This window comes from Lutra lutra, chromosome 5 (genome assembly GCF_902655055.1).
Source record: "Lutra lutra chromosome 5, mLutLut1.2, whole genome shotgun sequence".
Classification (NCBI taxonomy): domain Eukaryota; kingdom Metazoa; phylum Chordata; class Mammalia; order Carnivora; family Mustelidae; genus Lutra; species Lutra lutra.
The window spans coordinates 135,545,920-135,566,203 of record NC_062282.1 but is presented as its reverse complement, the minus strand read 5'-3'; the positions used below and the strand labels follow the sequence as shown (position 1 = coordinate 135,566,203).

General features: G+C 36.9%; 1 protein-coding gene across 8 annotated transcripts in view; it reads right to left on the bottom strand.

The window, feature by feature from the left end:
* APC (APC regulator of WNT signaling pathway) overlaps nt 1–20,284 on the bottom strand; it is a 142,025-nt gene that overhangs the window by 105,955 nt on the left and 15,786 nt on the right. For 2 of the 8 annotated variants that reach the window (XM_047730674.1, XM_047730677.1), the window contains exon 1: nt 380–406. The exons of 5 other annotated variants lie outside the window; for them this stretch is intronic. The gene's annotated coding sequence lies outside the window, so the exon portion shown is untranslated. Of the gene's footprint in view, nt 1–379; nt 408–20,284 lie in introns of those variants that run through there. One more of the 8 variants, XM_047730670.1, reaches the window with a different exon arrangement.

Here is a 20,284-nt window from a genome sequence, read left to right as displayed (position 1 = left end):
CATGAATATGCTCCATTCTTTGCTGTCCTCTACCCGTTTCCTTAGATACTGTTATTGCACTCTGTCAACAGGCATTATAAAAACAAAACCTCCTTCTAGCTTAAAAAACAGCTCTTTCTCACCAGACTCCCCTTAACACTCCTACCCCTCCCCCCTTCTTCCTCTTCTGTCAAAAACCCTGGATCAGAAGCACAGGAAATCCATCTCCTATGCTGCATTAGGCGGGGAGGGGGGAGACGCCCCTGCCTCCTGGCTTGACTTGTGGCAACAGACCCTGTGCCAAGGGAAGGCCACCGGTTTCAGACTGTGCGAGGGAAAATCGCCTCCCACCCCCCCGCCTCCCCGCAGCAAGCCGGGCCATCGTGGCTCCAGCACCTACCCCATTTCCGAGCCCAGCAGCACCTCCATTCCGTCTCCAGTGACACCCAGGCGGGCTGCGCCAATACAGCCACATGTCAGTCACGTGTGCCTGCGTCCAGCCAATCGGCAGGTCCCCGACGGGAATGGGGAGCGCCCTGGTCCGCATCCAGCGGATTACACAGCTGCTTCACGCTCGGCTTCCCGACCCGCACTCCGCAATAGAGCACCAAGCCCCGCCCCACCGCACAGCAGTCGAACCCCAGCCCGCATTTACTGCGGTGGGTGAGCCCTCACTGCCCGGGTCCCTAGGCAACCCACTGAAGCCAAGGAAGCTGACTAGTATAATAGGGTGGGGTGGGGGAGGTCTACAGGGCAGAAAGCTTAGCATGAGATGCTGGAGGTCGGTGGGTGACTAATAAATTATATCTCATTTGTTGAGATTTGCAGCACAGAGAGAAAAAATTCTATTAAATGCATTACAACAAATAAATTTACATTTCAAGTCACTGATTTGTTGGGTAAATCACTTGAACTATGTTTGAAAAATACAGTCACCACAAAAGCATACAGTGGCTAAGATCAGAATCAGAGTCACACAGTTTGCTCCTGCCACTTAGTAGTTGTGTGGACTTTAGTTAAAGGCTCAGTACTTCAATTTCCTCTACAAAACGGGAGATATATGGAATAAAGGAGTTAATATAAATGATGCAGTATTCAGAGCAGTCCCTGATACAGTTAAGTGTTGTCAGCTACTACCAACTTGAAACTTCTTAGTGCAAATTCTACATTTCATTGAAATCAAACCAAGTGAAGCTTAAATTACTAATATTTGTAAGTTGGAAGGGCAAATTCAAACCGCCAAGAATTTAAAGTAGATTTCAATTTTGGTTTAAATGGGGGAAGACCAGGGTGTCTGTGATCTAATTTCAAATTTAAAAGGATATTTAACTTCAGGTTTTTATTTATTTTTTATTTTTATTTTTTTAAGATTTTATTTATTTATTTGACAGAGAGAGATCACAAGTAGATGGAGAGGCAGGCAGAGAGAGAGTGAGGGGGAAGCAGGATCTCCGCCGAGCAGAGAACCCGATGCGGGACTCAATCCCAGGACCCTGAGATCATGACCTGAGCCGAAGGCAGTGGCTTAACCCACTGAGCCACCCAGGCGCCCTAACTTCAGGTTTTTAAAGGAAATGTTATTTATGATCACCTTTTCTCATTTTTAAAAATTAATAGCATAAAAAGAAGCAAGCTATTAAACAGCCTATTTGGAGTAATTCCATTTTATTAAAAAATGTATTTATTAGTAATAGACATAGCAAAATGCTCATAGATGTGTGCATAACCAGTGCTCAGTGGTCATCCTTGGGAATTGGGATTTTCAAGTTTTCTCTCTTTTTCCTTTGTGCTTTTCAATAGTTTTTCTTTGTGTCTATCTAATAATGCCTGATTGTATATCTTGATATCCTGCTATCATATATATAGCAAATAACTTCCAAGTATTTGATGAACACATGAGCAAACACTGACCACATATTACTAGTAATTAGAAAAAATTATATATTAAAAGTTTAAATATATTTAGAAATAATTTCCCTCATATTTGAAAGAAAGGAAATGTGAATCAGTTTGACTCTATCTCAAATAGTCCTTTCGTTAGGATGACTTAGTTTTACAAAAGGCTTTCAAGAGTCTCTTACTGAAAGTGCATGATTCACTGAACAAGACTTAATTATTTATATAGTCACTGACCATTTGTGACAAATTCAGAATAGATAATTCCTCATAAGGCCTAAACTTCTGGAAAGAAAAAGTACCCTTCAAAACAAAGAATATACTTTAGAAGCTCCTAAAAATAACTTCTTAGTATCCTAAGAAACAATTCTATTACTCTTGACTCAGACTATGATTTAAGCTGTTATTTAGTAAACCAGTTTATAGCTAAAATATTTGTCTAAATTTTTACTGTTACGTATTGCTCAAGTCAATCAGTGATTCAAATGACAAAATTTTAAAGAAAACTCTGACCATTACATGTCTATTAACCATGATAATTCAAATCTAAAAGCAAGCCAATCTAAAAACTTCACATTTACACTATTGCCAACTGAATTATTCAGTAAGCTTTTCTCTTTAAGTATTCCACAAAAGTTTGATTTGAATTTTATTTTTTTAAGATTTTATTTATTTATTTGTAAGAGAGAGAAAGAAAGCAAGCACAAGCAGGGGAAGTGGCAGGCAGAGGGAGAAGCAAGCTCCCCAATGAGCAGATGAGCAAGGAGCCAGATGTGGGACTCAATCCCAGGATCCTAGGATTATGACCTGAGTGGAAGACAGATGCCTAACCGTCTGTGATAGCCAGATGCCCCTGATTTGAATTTTATTTTTAAAATGTATTTAGCTATTTTAAAAACAGTTAAAAACATATACAATCAAAAGGTATTGGGCCAAGTCTGAACACAATGAAGATCATTAAAACATTAATTGGTGTTCCAAGTTTGTTTGTATGTATCTCAGAATACAGCTCCTGCCATTCCTATTTAAATAAACATGTTAGCATTAAGACTACATATATATGGGGACGCCTGGGTGGCTCAGTTGGTTGAGCAGCTGCCTTCAGCTCAGGTCATGATCCCAGTGTCCTGGAATCGAGTCCCACGTCGGGCTCCTTGCTCGGCGGGGAGCCTGCTTCTCCCTCTGCCTCTGCCCGCCACTCTGTCTGCCTGTGCTCGCTCTCTCTCCCTCTCTCTCTCTGACAAATAAATAAATAAAATCTTAAAAAAAAAAAAGACTACATATATATGTATGCACTAAAAATATTTACTGATTAAAGTGAAATACTACAGAAATAAATGTATGTTAAGGCTATTGCAAGAATGCACTGATAAACATGTCTGTGATTTCAAATATCTGTTCATTTATGATCAGATGTGACTGTTTTTGTAAATGTTATAAATATGAACACATGGGTTCATCTTTTTTTTTTTTTTAAGATTTTATTTATTTATTTGACAGAGAGAAATCACAAGTAGGCAGAGAGGCAGGCAGAGAGAGAGAGGAGGAAGCAGGCTTCCCGCTGAGCAGAAAGCCCGATGTGGGGCTCGAACCCAGGACCTGGGATCATGACCTGAGCTGAAGGCAGCGGCTTAACCCACTGAGCCACCCAGGCGCCCCCATGGGTTCATCTTAAATAAAGAAAATCTTCTGCAGCTTAAAAAAATTAATGACTAAATAAATGAATAGGATTCTTAATGTCTTAAATCTTGCACTCCATTTTAACACATTTGGCCTAATTTTAAGACCTATGATTTCAGGGGCACCTGGGTGGCTCAGGGAGTTAAAGCTTCTGCCTTCGGCTCAGGTCATGATCCCAGGGTCCTGGGATCGCGCCCCGCAATAGGGCTCTCTGCTCAGCGGGGAGCCTGTTTCCCCCTCTCTCTCTCTGCCTGCCTCTCTGCCTACTTGTGATCTCTGTTAAGTAAATAAATAAAATTAAAAAAAAAAAAAGACTTGTGATTTCCAAAACTGACAAGAATAATATTAACATTATTAACAACATTATTAACAACATTATTAACTAGTATAAAGGAGTTAAAATTTATGCTCCTTCCTGTTATCTTAATCCACTCTTGTGCTTTATCAATATTTAACTCTTTCTCTTTACTGGAGACCTCAAGTATACTGAAATAGAACAGATTTATGCCTATGCAGATATTAACACAAGTTTTTTTTTTTCCTTTAAAAATAATAACTATTGGGCGCCTGGGTGGCTCTCTGCTCAGCAGGGAGCCTGCTTCCTCCTCTCTCTCTGCCTGCCTCTCCATCTACTTGTGATCTCTCTCTGTCAAATAAATAAATAAAATCTTTAAAAAATAATAATAATAACTATGTATTGAAAAAGCACACACTAGTGTAAATCTAAGTTCTCCAGGTGCTAAGTAATCAGATAAAGCTCAGATTCATTTAGAAATCTCAGGTCTTTAGATTTATACTGGTTTATAGTAAAATGAAAAAGCATAAGAGAATAAAATGAGGGTGCCTGAGTGGCTCAGTGGGTTAGGCCTCTGCTTTGGCTCAGGTCATGATCCCAGAGTCCTGGGATCCAGGCCTGCATCCGCTCTCTGCTCAGCAGGGAGCCTGCTTCCCGGGCTCTCTCTGCCTGCCTCTCTGCTTACTTGTGATCTCTCTCTGTCAAATAAATAAATAAAATCTTAAAAAAAAAAAAAAAAGAAGAGAATAAAATGAGATTTCAAATGCCTAATAGGTTATGAAGACCAGTTCTCCCATCTTTTCTATATTTTTCACTGGATGTGGGAAGGAGCTGAACTGTTACAATGGCAATGGAATTTTTACTGATGTAAAAACTAAGTGGGAGGTAAGAGTAAATCTTCTACTTATCTGTATATTCTGTCACCTCAAGAGAAAAATTTCTCAAAATAAATTTTCCTAGCACCAATATTTAAAGCTTAAGTAGTTTTTCTCCCTCTAATCTTTCTCCTTTCTAATCTGCAAATACCAAAATAGTTTTTTACACCCAAAGAACATTTCATGGATTTCCACTGCTAACAGTGGCATTGAAACAGCTTGGAGTTTAATCATGGAGTGCCCTGAATGGCACATTAATTAGTCTTCCTATACTTCCTACACTAAAAGGCTTCCTACCTGTATTGTTTCTTATGGCTGACATAACAAATTACCACAAAGTCCATGGCTTAAAACAACCAAATGTGTTATCTTACACTTTTGCAGTTCAGAAATCCAAAATGGGTCTCACTCTAAACTAAAATCAAGGTATCTACAGGGCAGTCCTCCTTGCTGGAGGCCTGCGGCAGAATCTGTTTTCTTGCCCTTTCCAGCTTTCAGAGACCAAATACATTCCTTGGTTCAAAGCCTCCTTCCTCCATCTTCAAAGCTAGTAACAGTGGATCAAGTCCTCAATTTGTAGCACTCTGATCTTGCTGCTGTCATTTCTTTCTTTGACTCTTATTCTACTTCTCTCTTACATTTTTAAAGACTCACTTCAAGGACTCTTACACTGGTCCACCTCAACAATCCAGGACAATCTCCCTATTTTCTGGTTACCTCTTTAGTGACTTTATTCCATCTGCAATCTTAATTCCCCTTTGTTATATAATCTAACATATTTACAAATTCTGGGGATTAAGAGGTGGACATCTCTCGGGATCCATTATTCTGTCTACCACACTACAGCTTAATCTTTAATATTTCAGAACTTGCATCCTAATAATAGTTCAATCAAACTAAATACTGTCACCTTACATGTAGGGCTTTTGCCTTTATTCTAATCTGATACAGTAGAAGGTTACAGTATATAGAGATTGAAGACTAAGTCTCAGAGTTCTGAATCTTTCATTTTGTAGCTCTACGACTTTGGGTAAGTCATTTAACTATTCTAAAGTTTGGCTACTTTTTCATCTGTAAAATGAAGAATAACTGTTTGGCTTATTATATAGAGCTATTTAAGGATCAAATGTGTAATTCAGAACAAATTTTATAAACTGTAAAATACTTTAAAGTAAAGGATTATTATTGTTCTATGGTCCAAATCAAAGTTCAGCTTAAATATATATTTCCATGAAGTAATCTACCATCCCATCTAGAATCAGGTCACCTCCTCTTCCTCCATTGATACCATCTCTTTTGTGGCACACATTTTGCACCTTTGTATGCATATCTCCTTTCCCATTCCTGACTATAACAATCTTGAGAGAAGAGTCACACTGGATTTTATCTTGTATGTCTCATGGTGTGTACCACAATATTTTGTGCATTATAGGTATTCATTAAATATTAGTATAAGGAATGATTTAAAATAATCTCCAAAAGGCATCAGTACAGCCATTCTCATGGAATAAAAGCAGAGCAAATGCTGAATAATGAATACTACTGCAAAATATAACTTTCTACAGAGGAAACAGAATACTTTAAATAAAAAACACTGAGCGCTGTTGGTGGAAAAAATGTGATGTAGCCCTGGGACTAAGTTTCTAAGGTTAGGTGACTACACAGTAGAATCACTTTAGGAGCTGGAAGAATTTAAAACATCATTAAGTCAGAATCTCTAAAAAATGAGGTCCAGGCATTAATATGTGCCACCAAGACTGAGAAATAGCAAGCACTACTTTAGCTTTTGCTGCCAAAGTTCCTACTGCATGATGGGAGGGAGGCCATTTTTGAAATGCCTTTTAATTTAGAGTGCTATACAGCCTGAGACATGTGCTTACAGGAGAAAAAGTTTTTCTTTTATTTTTAAAGGTGAAATCTAAATTAAAATAATACTGTGGGTCAGTGAGGATACATGAAAATAGGCAGTAGTCAAAGGTCCTTAAAATGTTTAAAATGCTTATACTAAAGTCCAGTTAAAACAAATTATCCTATATAGAATTACACGCATGCACAAAGAGTTATAGTCAAAGATACTTAGTATTGTTTACACTACTGAAATGTTAGAAACAACCTCAATGATTGATAACGACAACTAGGTTAGTTATACTTGTGGTACACTTAAAGAGGATTAAAATTATGTCAGATACACAATTGCATTAAAAAGCATAAAATACTTCGGAATAAATTTAACTGAACAGATGAAAGATCTGGACACTTAAAACTATAAGACACTGATGAAAGAAATTAAAGAACACAAAGATATTCCATGATTATAGACTGGAAGGATATTGTTAAAATGTCTACCAACCCAAAGCAATCTATAGATTTACTGAAATCCCCATCAAAATTCCAACAGCATTTTACACAGAAATAGAATAAGCAATGCTAATATATTTGTACAAATCCACAAAAGACCCTGAATAGCCAAAGTGATCTTGAAGAACAAAGCTGGAGGCACCACACTTCCTGATTTCAAACAACATTATAAAGCTATAGTAATCAGGGGCGCCTGGGTGGCTCAGTAGGTTAAGCCGCTGCCTTCGGCTCAGGTCATGATCTCGGAGTCCTGGGATCGAGCCCCGCATCGGGCTCTCTGCTTTCTCGGGGAGCCTGCTTCCTCCTCTCTCTCTGCCTGCCTCTCTGCCTGCTTGTGATCTCTCTGTCAAAAAAAAAAAAAAAAAAAAAAAAAGCTATAGTAATCAAAACAGTATGGTATTGGCATAAAAACAGACACATAGGGGCACCCGGCTGGCTGTCAGTACAGTATGCAACTCTTGATCTTGGGGTAGTGAGTTTGAGCCCCATGTTGGGTATAGAGATTACTTTTAAAAAAATTAAAATAAAAATTTAAAAGATGGGGCGCCTGGGTGGCTCTGTGGTTTAGAGCCTGTGCCTTCAGCTCAGGTCATGATCTCAGGGTCCTGGGATCTGGCCCTATATCGGGCTCTCTGCTCGACTGGGAACCTGCTTCCTCCTCTCTCTCTGCCTGCCTCTCTGCCTACTTGTGATCTCTGTCTGTCAAATAAATAAATAAAATCTTAAAAAAAAAACTTAAAAGATGATCCTGAGTAGGCCCAATGTAATCAAATGGGTCCTCAAAAGCCTCAAAGCAGTTAATGACTTTCCCAATGAAATTCAAATAAATTTCAAATTCCTTACCTTGCTTTATAAAATCATGTAACTTAGCTCCCGCTTCCATTCCCACTCTTCTCCCCTACATCATCCTCTTGTTGTTCTGTCTTATGCTTTTGTGTGGCCTTTCTTTCAACCTCAAGAACTCTATTCCCAAATCTTCAAATGACTGCTCCATCATATCACTCAGATCTTAGCATAAGTGTCCTATCTTCAAAGAGACCTTCCATGATTACCTTATCAACATGGGTACTGAACTGAAATTTTTCACCACAGCATGTTGTTTTGTCCTCAAATCATTTAAGATCTGAAAGGTTCTATCCATGTATCTATGTATTTATTTTTCTGTCTCCCTCATTGCTTGCCAAACTGGAATATAAATTCCATGAGCACAGGAACCTAGATTCTTGTGCACTGCTGTTTCCTTCACACCTAGAACAGTATTTGGTGCACAGTACACATTCAATACATACTATTGAGTGTGTTAATGTAGATGAAATGAAGATGAGTGGGACATCAATTTAGAATCAAGTAGGGAACCTAAAGCATTTACAACAAAAAGTTGTGATTTACAACAAAAGTTTTTTTGGGTTTTTTTTTTTAAGATTTTATTTATTGACAGAGAAATCACAAGTAGGCAGAGAGGCAGGCAGAAAAAGAGGGGGGGAAGCAGGCTCCCCGCCAAGCAAAGAGCCCAATCCCAGGGCTCGATCCCTGAGATCATGACCTGAGTTGAAGGCAGAGGCTTAACCTAACTGAGCCACCCAGGCGCCCCTACAACAAAAGTTTTAATACAAGGCAAAGTGTATCAAAGGATGAGAGATTAGATGATTTCTGGCTAGGTGATCAAGAAAGATTTCAAATAGAAAATAGCAACAGAACTAGCTTTGAAAGGTATTTAGGAATTCTTCAGGGCAAAAATTTTTATTTTGTCTGTTAGGTTAAAAAATTTAGACTTTATGGGCAATTAAAAACATAGGTGTTTCAAATAAATTACAATACATATGAGAGGCGAGAGCCACAAAAATTAAGAAGACTAGTTTTTAGTTCTTACTGAAGAGGATAATCAGAAATTTTATATATATATATATATATCTACTAACTTATAGTTCAATTTAATGACCAAAGACTTTTTCAATCGGAAAATATAATGGCAGGGAAAAACATTAAATTTTATAGTCTACAAGAAATTTAATTTTGCTTTTTTGGTATTATTTTAGCAATTTTGACAACACTGTTATTTATTAATTTTATGTTGTTAACAGAACAACAAAAAACCACAAAGTCATCTTTAGCAACCATTCTTTAGCAACCATTTTATCCAACTAGTACAATACTGAAATATGTGCTTATAAGTGGGGGATATTTTGTTTTCTAAATTCTTTTTAAGACTTATTTATCTATTATTTTAGAGAGAAAGAGAGAGACAGCATGTGTGGGGCTGGGGTTGGGGGTAGGACAGAGAGGAAGAGAGAGAATCCCAAGCAGACTCCTCACCCAACATAGTCCAACAGGGAGCTCGATCCCACAACCCCGAGATCACTAGCTGAGCTGTAACCCAAGGGTCGGATGCTCAACTGACTGAGACACCCAGGCACCCCATTTTCTAAATTCTTAACATGACCTAATCAGGTAAAGTTCCAGGTTTAGGGCATCCAATGTTTTAAACTATCACCTTGGGAAAAAAAAATTCTGATCAATTTTTTAAGACTAATTGTTTAAAATAAGACTTCATGTTTTCTCTCTTTTTTTCCCCTTAAAAAAGTATGTCTTATTTAATGTTGTTAACTTGGATCTTTACCAAAAACCAAAAATAACTATAGATTGCTCCCCAATATACAACTTAAAATACAAACTTATAAACCCTATTCAGAAAGGTAACATTTTAACACTAACACCTCAGGGGCTTCAGTTACCAAAACAGCACCAAATGTTTATGGTTATCACTATGAATTCAAGAAAAAGAAGCACACAGAATGAGTTTTTTAAAGTAGTCCTTTTCATGAGGTGCCTGCAGGCTCAGTCAGTCAAGCATGTGACTTTTGATCTCAGTGTCATGAGTTCAAGCCCATGTTGGATGCAGAGATTACTTTAAAAAAAAAAAAAAAATCTTTAGGGTGCCTGTGAGGCTCAATCAGTTAAGCATCAGACTCCTGATTTTGGCTCAGGTCATGATCTCAAGGTTGTGAGATTAGCCCTCCAGCATTTGTACTCAGTGGGGAGTCTGCTTGACTTTCTCTCCCTTTGCCCCTCTCCCTCCTCATGCTTTCTCTCTCAAATAAATAAAATCTTAAAAAAAAAAAAAATCTCAGGGCACCTGGGTGGTTCAGTCAGTTAAGTGTCTGCCTTTAGCTCAAGTCATGATCTCAGGGTCCCAGTATACAGCGCCACATCTGGCTCTCCACTCAGTGGCAAGTCTGATTCTGCCTCTCCTGTGATCTCTTACTCTCTTTCAAATGAATAAATAAAAATCTTTAAAATAAATAAATAAAATAGACTTTCTCCAAGGGAAACATAATTAAAAATTAATATCACTTTAACATTTAAATTATCATAAAATACCTAGATTAGTTGATGGATCATTTATCAATTTGTAACATACACAGTGGACCTTGAAATACATCAGAATCAATAAGGAAAAACCCAATTTTTATTGATGTTAAAAACAAAACTTGGTGTACATAAAAGAATAAATTACAGCCTAATAATGGCACTTACTTCATTTATTACAACCTTAAACCAAATCCTTGAGTCAAGAGTTTTATTCTCATACTAATATCCCCAAATCCTTACCTTAGATAAAGAAATAATCACTTTTCAACACCCTATATACCAACTGCATTTAGTATCGCCTAGTTTTAAATCATTTGCTTCCTTTTTGAAAATATTCCCTTCCTCTTACTTTATGCTGAATCTTAAACATGTAAAGCCAAATACAGACTATAAAATTATTTTACTTCTGGATACCTGAGGATAAATATTTGCTATTATAGGTTAAATAACCCAAACATATGATTATTAAGTAAAGCGAAAAAAAAAATTGTCCAAGAACTACTGGACTGTGTCAGTCAAGTCAGAAATCTCTGGTCACCTAAACTACCCCCAATAGAACCTAACATATAGATTCATTTTAAGATTTAGGATAATGAATCACCTAATAAAAGAACTCAAAATAAATACCTAATATTACGTTTTAAGAGGAAAGAGAGAAAATGGGCACCTGGGTGGCTCAGTGAGTTAAAGCCTCTGCCTTCGGCTCAGGTCATGATCTCAGGGTCCTGGGATCGAGCCCCACATCGGGCTCTCTGCTCAGCAGGGAGCCTGGTCCTCTTCTCTCTCTCTCTCTGCCTGCCTCTCTGCCTACTGGTGATCTCTGTCAAATAAGCAAATTTTAAAAATCTAATAAAAAAAAAAAGAGGAAAGAGAGAAAAGAAAACCAGGGCAAATAAATAAATGTAATCCCCTCCTTCAATATGATGTTTTTAAAACTAGAACTTCACATTTACTTTGGAAGTCTTTTTTTTTTTTTTTAAAGATTTATTTATTTATTTATTTATTTGACACACAGAGAGAGATCACAAGTAGGCAGAGAGGCAGGCAAAGAGGGAAGCAGGCTCCCTGCTGAGCAGAGAGCCCAATGCGGGACTTGATCCTAGGACCCTGAGACCATGACCTGAGCTGAAGGCAGAGGCTTAACCCACTGAGCCACCCAGGCACTCACTTTGTTAAGTCTTTTAAAACTTTCTTTGCCAAGTCCTCCAAGATTGGGTAGAATTATCTGAAGTGTCATATAGCTTTTATGAAAGCAAAAAGTAAGATTTCTTAAGAACTGGACCAAATTTTATTGCACATTCCACTAACTCAGTAGACACCAGCATTAATCAATAAGCATCTTGACCCCAAACCAGTGTGTACCTAATACAATATGGAAAAGGCATTTTCTTTATCTTTTCCTGAAGACGGTCTGTAATTTAATTCAAACTGTTAGATCTGCTCAATAAAAAACTGCATTCAGAGAAAAAAGATCTCTCTGATATTCACTTTTTTACAAAAAGAATACAAAATTCTTTATAAAAAGTCTCCTATGTGGTGGTAAGACATCTTGGTTGGATTTATCAACCATTTATTTTATGCAAAGTCTACATAAAATATTCTTTGCCTGGAAGCTTTGACAGTTGATTCTCACCCTCTTCCTACAGTCCCTGGACACTTCTTTTGAAACAGTTTTTTGGTTTTTTTTTTTTTTTCCATCTAATACTACTCTAGTATTAAGAACACTATCTTGCTTGAAATGTTTTAAAAACTACTCAAGAAACTTAACAGTGGTTCCTCTGGGGAGTCAAATTGAGTAGTGCTTTCATTTTTACTGATTAATTTTTTTTCTTTTAAGTAAGCTCTACACTTAATATGGGGCTTGAACTCCAAGATCAAGACTCACATGCTCTACCAACTGAGCTGGCCTAGCACCCTCTTTACTGCTTAAATTTTTAATAGTGATCTGTACTACTTCTACATGAACAAACAAAAAAAGCACTAAGCTACACTTAACAACAACAAAAATCCATAATTATTAGCTTCTATAAAGGCCTTTCAAGATTATTATTTTCAACCTTTCATAGCATTCAACTGGTGACAAAATAAAAATTCAAGCTCATCAGCAACACATGTGTAAGGCCCTTATGATATGAGCCCTTCATACCACTCCAGGGCACCCAACTATTCTAGCTATACTCCAACCAACTAGACTCCTAGGCACTTAAGACCAACTCACCCCCACTTTTTCACCTACCTAATGCTAACCCATTTTTAGGACTCAGTGTAGATGGCACCTCTCAAAAGCCTTCTCTACCTTCTCTTGTCAGAGTCGAATCCCCTCTTCTCCAATATGCTTCCAGAGGTTCTTGAGTTTACCAGCTATTTCATTTACCATACACTTGGGATTATTTATTTACTGATCCAACTCCTTCAAGAAGACTCTCATCTTGTATTTCAACACTGTGTTCTCAATATCCAGTAGCCTGGTCCAAAGTAGTTACTCAAATGTTTGTGGAATATGAGTGAACTACTTCTCATATGGCAAGATCCAATTCTGTAAAGCTATCTTTATTCCAAATAATCAGATGCTCTTCCCTCTAAAGTCCTGTAGAAGTTAAATCAATTGTCAACTTAAATTAGATCTATTTCCCCCATTAGACCATGAGCTTCTGAACAACAATCTAGTTTTCATTTTCCTAACTATACAAGCATTGTCTCAGGTATCTAGCAGAAATCAAATGTGTGTTGAGTGAATGAAATGAATATTCCTTAAAAGTACAAGTGAAAAAATAACAAGCATAGGATAGCTTACTCATTTTTTAAAAAAAATTTATTTATTTATTTGAGAGAGAGAGAGAGTGAGCGAGCTCGAATGGGATGAGGGGCAAAGGGAGAAGCAGACTCCCCACTCAGCAGACCTGAGTCAAAGGCAGACACTTAACCAAATGAGCCAGCCAGGTGCCCCAGCCTGCTCATTTTTTATTTATTTCTCCATATTTATGATAAAGCTCTAAAAACATTTTGCACTTGCTTATGATTAGGGATAGGCAGCCACTAAAAGTCCCACTTTAAATGCCTTGCAAAGACTTGGGGAAGGGGTGCGAATGGTAAGTGAAGGAGAGAAATTTTCCCCAGGGCAACAAAATGTAAGGGTGTTGCTGGCATGCCAAATTGAAATGCTGAAGGCATTTTCCTATAGAAATAATGGTACTCACTGTTATCCATGGTAGTTATGCGAGTTAACACTGCCTATGGATTAAATAGTCATGTGCATGGGGCTCCTGGGTGGCTCAGTGGGTTAAAGCCTCTGCCTTCAGCTCAGGTCATGATCCCAGCGTCCTGGGATTGAGCCCCGCATCAGGCTCTCTGCTGGGCGGGAAGCCTGCTTCCCTTCCTCTCTCTCTGTCTGCCTCTCTGACTACTTGTGATCTCTCTCTGTCAAATAAATAAATAAAATCTTAAAAAAATAAAAATAAAAAAAAATAAATCGTGATGTGCAGAGCTGGAGCATAACCATAACAACAGCCAACACTATTTCTGTGGGTCCATACTGGCGGTTTAGATTTTTGAATACTAGATATTCTTCTCTTAATATTCCCCCCCCACCTCCCTCTGACAAAAGAAAATCTTAATCTCATCACAGCAGGTTTGATATAGTGTTTAACATATTTAATATAACAGCACAGAAATTTATGTTAACTCACATAATCTAACAGTATATTTTAATACTACTATGTCAAAAATATATGAACAAATTAACCAAATAACTTCCCCTAAACTTCAAGCTTTTCAGTGCACAGCTTAACCCATTTAGTTTATTATCTTAGTTTAAATCTGATGACACCACTTTCTTTGCTACTTTCTCAAGGGGAGATTCTTTCCTCTTTCATATCCCCTTAGGTGGGGGTGGGTTGAGGTGGTGGAGTGGTGGGGGTTGGGGTGGTGGTGGTGGTGGTGGTGGTGTTTGGGGTGATGGTGGTGGGATAATGGAGCTGGCTCATTTCACATTACATTTACAACTCTACACTTGATCTTAGCCAAAAGGCCGAGAAGCGATACATACATTTACAACTCTAAACATGCTAAGATACTCAACACTGCCTGGCAGGATTACTGGGTTTCCTAGAAAGCCTGCTTTTCCACTCGGAGTTATCTTCTTCAAACCTTTTTTTCTCTCCTTAAACCTGTAACACACAAATTTTCCAACCCAGGCCACTTTCAGTTGAAGACCTACTTCACTCCATTAGAGAGAAATTCTCTCATATTTCCCTACCAAGTCTACACTGTTTCCCTCCTATTAAAATGGATAAAGCACTCCTGTTTCTATCAAAGACCAATACCTTCACTTGGGCAATGGATTCCAACTACTCTTTGTTTCCAAGAAGTTGTCTTTGAGTAACCCCTCTCTCTCCTGCATAACCAGTTTCTCTTCTTCTACTTGATCATTCTAATGAACACACAAACATGCTCTAGTATCACTTATCTTTAAAACCCCTCTATTGACCTTAGTCCACCACACATACACTGAATATGGCCCCTTTTTCTGTTCTACTCACAGAGAAACTTCCTGATGTAGTGACCGTCATTTCCTGTCTCTATTTTCTCACTCTAATTCACTCTTTAACCCTCCCTAATCTTAAAAAATATCTTGAAGCTCAACTGTCAAGGTCACCAATGACCACCATATAGCCAAATCCCACTGTTAATACGATCTCTTAGTAACAGGAGACAAACTTGATCTCTCTCTTCTACCTGAAATAATGTCTTCTGGCCTGTATGACATTCTCCTGCTTCTCCTTCCTCTAATTTCCTTCAATGGTTCTGCTTTTCACTAGTCTTCTAAAAAATGGAATGCCTCAGCAAGTATTTTAGGGCTACTTTCTCTTTATTGTTTTCTCACCTAGTCCCAAGGTTTTAACCAACATTCATATGATGCTAAATCTCAAATTTATAACTCTATCCTAATCCTCTCCTCTGAATATCCAACTATCTCATATGTCACTTGGATGTCTGAGACATTTTTATTTTTTTAAAAGATTTTACTTATTTATTCATAAAAGAGAGAGCACACACGAACTCACAAGCAGGGGAGGGGCAGAGGAGAGGAAGAGGCAGATTCCCCACTGAGCAGGGAGCCCAATATTGGGCTTGATCCTAGGACCGCGGGATCGTGACCTGAGCTGAAGGCAGACGTTTATTAACCAACTGAGCCACCCAGGTGCCCATCCGAGATATTTAAACTAAACAGACACTTGATCCACAAATCTCCCTGCCACCCACCCGCTGCCCCCACCCCGCCACACTTAAATCTTCAAATTCTCACTCCTCTAACATTACACACAGGAAAATTTTCTTCTCTTTTATCTTATAGTAGCAGCCTTACTCTTCCATACCATTCCAGTGGCATAAATATGCCAAAACCTTAAATTTCTGCATTTTATAGTCAGGCTTCATTATTTTATGAGTGCAAGATGCCCTATATCCACTCCAATTTCCAGACAACACCTGGATTCAAAGGCTAGATGAAAGTACTTATACCTATAGATGGTATAGCAAAGATTTCAGCAAAATGTTAAAGGTAAAGGATATATCCTATAATTTCTAAGAGGAAGCTAGTGTTAGTATCTTTAGATAGTCCCATTTTACGTGATTTTCCTTCTCATCAAACATCAAACATAATAAAAAATAAATCACTGCAAAAAGCTTGGCAAACATACATGCATTTTCCTGAACAGCACATAAATAATAGAAAGGGGTACAGCATTCTGAAAGCCTTAGGCTCTTTTGTATAAATTCACCTTGAGATTACCACAGACATCAAATATAAGAGTGCTGATCCAATCCTTATTTAAATGGGGGTGAGGTGTTATGGTTGGGAAGTACTTCGATCCGTTCCAAAATTATCCCCAATAATCTTTAAAATGCTGGTCTTCAAGCCTTTGGAACCTGCTGTCCCATGCTTAATAGATCTGACCTATACATTAATAAGATACTGTAGAAGTGATTTCTGAGGCTAGGTCACAAAAAAGACATTGCAGCTTCCACCTGATCTCCTGGACCGCTCACTTTGAAGCCAGCCACCATGCTATGAGGATACTCAGGTAACCCTATGGAAAGGCCAACCTGGGGCCCAAAGCAGCACCAACCTGTCAGCCAAATGAGTGAGTGACCTTGGAAGCAGATCCTCTAGCCCCAGTAAAGTCAACAAATGTTGCTCACGTGGAGAGGGAATAAGCAGAATATACAGATTCTCTCATCTAATTGTAATCCACAATGGAAATTCCCAACAACCACCTTTCTGTGTGGTTAGCAAATGAGCTACTCTAGTCAGATTTTCGCAAATTAACTTTTAATCTTGGGAACACTTTTGTTAAACGCTAAACCAGCAGGATTTTCACATGAAATATCAGATAATCAGATTTTAAAAGAAAGTTGTTTATCCTCTTAAAGTATCTGCTTTTAAAGTAAAAAAGTAGCTTTAAAGTACCTTTTAAAAGTATCTTAAAAGTACTTTAAAAGTACCTTTTAAAGTAAAAAATCCCTCTGGAGCTCAAATAAGAGTTATTATGATTTAAAATTCTTAAGTGTATTATGTTCCAGAATGTTAATTTTTGATGAAAACAGAAATTACTCTACCATATTAGCATATGTATTTGTCTTCTTAAAGAATATCCACAGATAGTGTTTGTGAAATTATGGGTTTCTGTGGACTATAATCTGAAAGACTAAACAAAAAATGTTAACAGTGTTTGCCTCTGCAGAGAGGATGCAGGCAGCTGAAGGACAGGGCAAGATTTATTTTCATTTCCTACATACTTTCTTGCACTTTTTAAAATGTGTGCTATATGCATGTAATATCTACTCCAAGACAATACTGCTCAAAGATAATAAAAAGTCTCTTTTCCTAACGAAGCTATATTTTTTGTTTAAAATGAGAGACACCTGAAAGAACTTTAGTATTTATTCAAAACCATGCTCATTACCTTTCTTTCAAAGTCTGCTAAGTAAGATATTATCTGGGTATCTTAATAGTGCCTACATTTAAGTTTGAGGCCTAGAAGCAAGTTGCCTTTTTATGACTCTGGAAACAACCAAAATAATATGACAAGAAACAATCTGGCTTTGACAATATAAAAACACCATATGATTTTTTAAATTTCACATGTAGATCAGCTTTAGAAAAGCTGCCTGAGATGGTTGCTCCTTACACCACTTCAGAAAAATATTTGGAACAAAAACATAGTTAAAACATAGAATGCCCTCATTCTGTAGACACATAAGTTAAATTACAAGAAGGTTAAGTGATTCGTCCTGATCTAGCTAAAGACAGTGCCAAATATTTGACTCCAGGTTTCATTCTCCACTGAACCAAAGTCAGTTATTTCTGATTTAGAAATCTGTTTATCTTTGACAGAGAAATATTGTCCTATACCACTGGTTGGGCCTTAATTTCAATAAAAATTGGACAAATATAATGAGGACATATGTGCTAGGTAAAAATCATGTAAAATACCCTAATTAAATTAGGGTAATTAAATGATGAACATAGGTAACACAATAAAACCAGAAGCCTCCACTACTAGGTTTACAGAGGGCCTTCAACAACTTCATCAACATCCAATAAAAACAAGAGGAAGATTTTAATTCGCAACTCAGTAACAGTGAGATACATTAGGAATAGAATTACCCCTCCCCCATATAATAATCTGCTTTTTGAGGCGTATAAAGCAGTATACCAAACAGTAGTCACAGAAAATGAGAACGCTTTTTTCCCCCCATTCAGTTACTCTTTTCTGTTCCTTACATTTAACATTTTGGCAAGAAAATTGTCACGGTTTAAGTCCGACTTCATGGTGCTAATAATAATATTTAATTAGTAGGCAGTTATCTGAATTGAGATACTAAACTTTTGTCAAAGACCTAATTCTACACTAAATCAAAAATCTCATTAGTACAATATAAACTAATATAAAATCATAGCATGTGGTAACTCATCATAAAATATCATTAAGTTGTAGGGAGAAAATCTACCAACACATACGTCCAAAAGACAGTATATAAATTCTGTATGAAAGTGAAGCAATAACTGGATTTTAAAGCTGGCATAATACATTATATTGGTATAACAGAACAGATTTTTCTCAGTGTTTTTTGAGTAAGCATTAACTTCCTGTGAAAATTTGTAACTTGTTTTAACTCAGGCCACTCTGTAATTCATTAGGATATATGTGATATGAGTGTTCAACCAAATGAGCACAATAATTGAAATACATTTGTAGGTTTTGTCCAGTGTGACCTTTTTCCCCAAGTTTATTATCTTAACTGATAGCTACACCTTTCAGTGATGCTAACATGTAAACTGATGTTAGAGAAAACAGGGGAAGAACTTTGGTGTTAGAATTAAGGAGCTATCAAAGAAATACTACTGAAATATCAGAAAAGATAGAGTCTCTGAAATGAAACTATAACAAAGAAAAAGACAAGAAATTAAAGAAAGACTATAGAATATAAAAAAAAGACTAAAGAATATAAAAAAAAAGACTAGAATAAGAAGAATAGAATGTCATGGGCCTAATTAAATAGATGCAATAAAATCCAACTCTAATGAACATAAAAGAATATAATAGGGGAAATGTGTGTTATAGTCACGTGGAAGCACTGCGAGATTTTGGAAACAAGAGTTAATAAGCACACTGCTAAGTATGTTAAATATTTTTATGGTAGAATGGTATCTTTCATCATTGTCTGGAGGTACTTACTCTAACATAAGAGCTGCTTTTTTATATTATTAAAATAAAAATCTTAAGAAAACATATATGAAAATCCAATTTAGGAACAGCACAGACATTAACAAATATTGAGACTGAATGGCTGAGACCAATTCATATCTGAATTTAGTCATAGCCAGTAAACTAAGGAATTAAACACCACACTCCACAAATTAAATTTAGAAAGTATAAAATTAATTGTATTTGTAGTAAGTATATAGATATTCAAGATGCATTAATATTTTATCAGATCTTAATAGTTGGTGATAAATCATCATCTTAGCTGTGTCTGGTATAGCTATAGTATCATATGGTTGAAAAGAACCTCAAGAAACTATAAAGAGGAAGAGATATGGATATTAGGTCAGTATAACTCTAGGGAACACTAATCAAGTCACCCAGACTTCCTTGGGCTTCTGTTTTAACATGTTTAAAATGGGAGAGGGGCAGGAACAGACGGCACATGAAAGACTGGCTGTCTAGAATCTTACAGTTCTAAAATTCTCTGTCACTTCATTCTTCAGTTCACTGAACGGAAGTGAGCAAATCTAAAACAAGGAAGCTGTTTAAATCTGACATAGAAGGGAAGTGAAGGGAACTATAATTAACAAGAAACTTAGTATTTCCTTTTAGCAGAGAGAAAAAAGAATCAAGTAAACAAATACAAGAATTCTAGGTTTCCTTAAAAAAGAACTGCTTTTATATTTTGTTATTAAGTAATCACAAAGTGACAGACGGCATTTCATGGGAACAGCTGTGATTAATATCAGGTTAAATGTCTTTAAAATAAAAATATATTGGTATGTTACACAAAATTTTCAACACCCCTCCAACCACAGAATGTCAACTTCCAAAGACTACTACAGTTTAGTTTGCCTAGTAAAATTTCTAACTTGTGTGTTTAACCTATTTAATTGATTCACTTTCTGAATTCAAATGCAAATTATACATATAATACTTTTAAAAGATGTGGGCTCAAAGGTTCAAAAATCACATTCAGTCCCTGAGATACACCAAAAATATTTAGGAAAATAAAAATAGAAATCACAACAACCATATGGCATAAAGAAAGCTGTCACAAT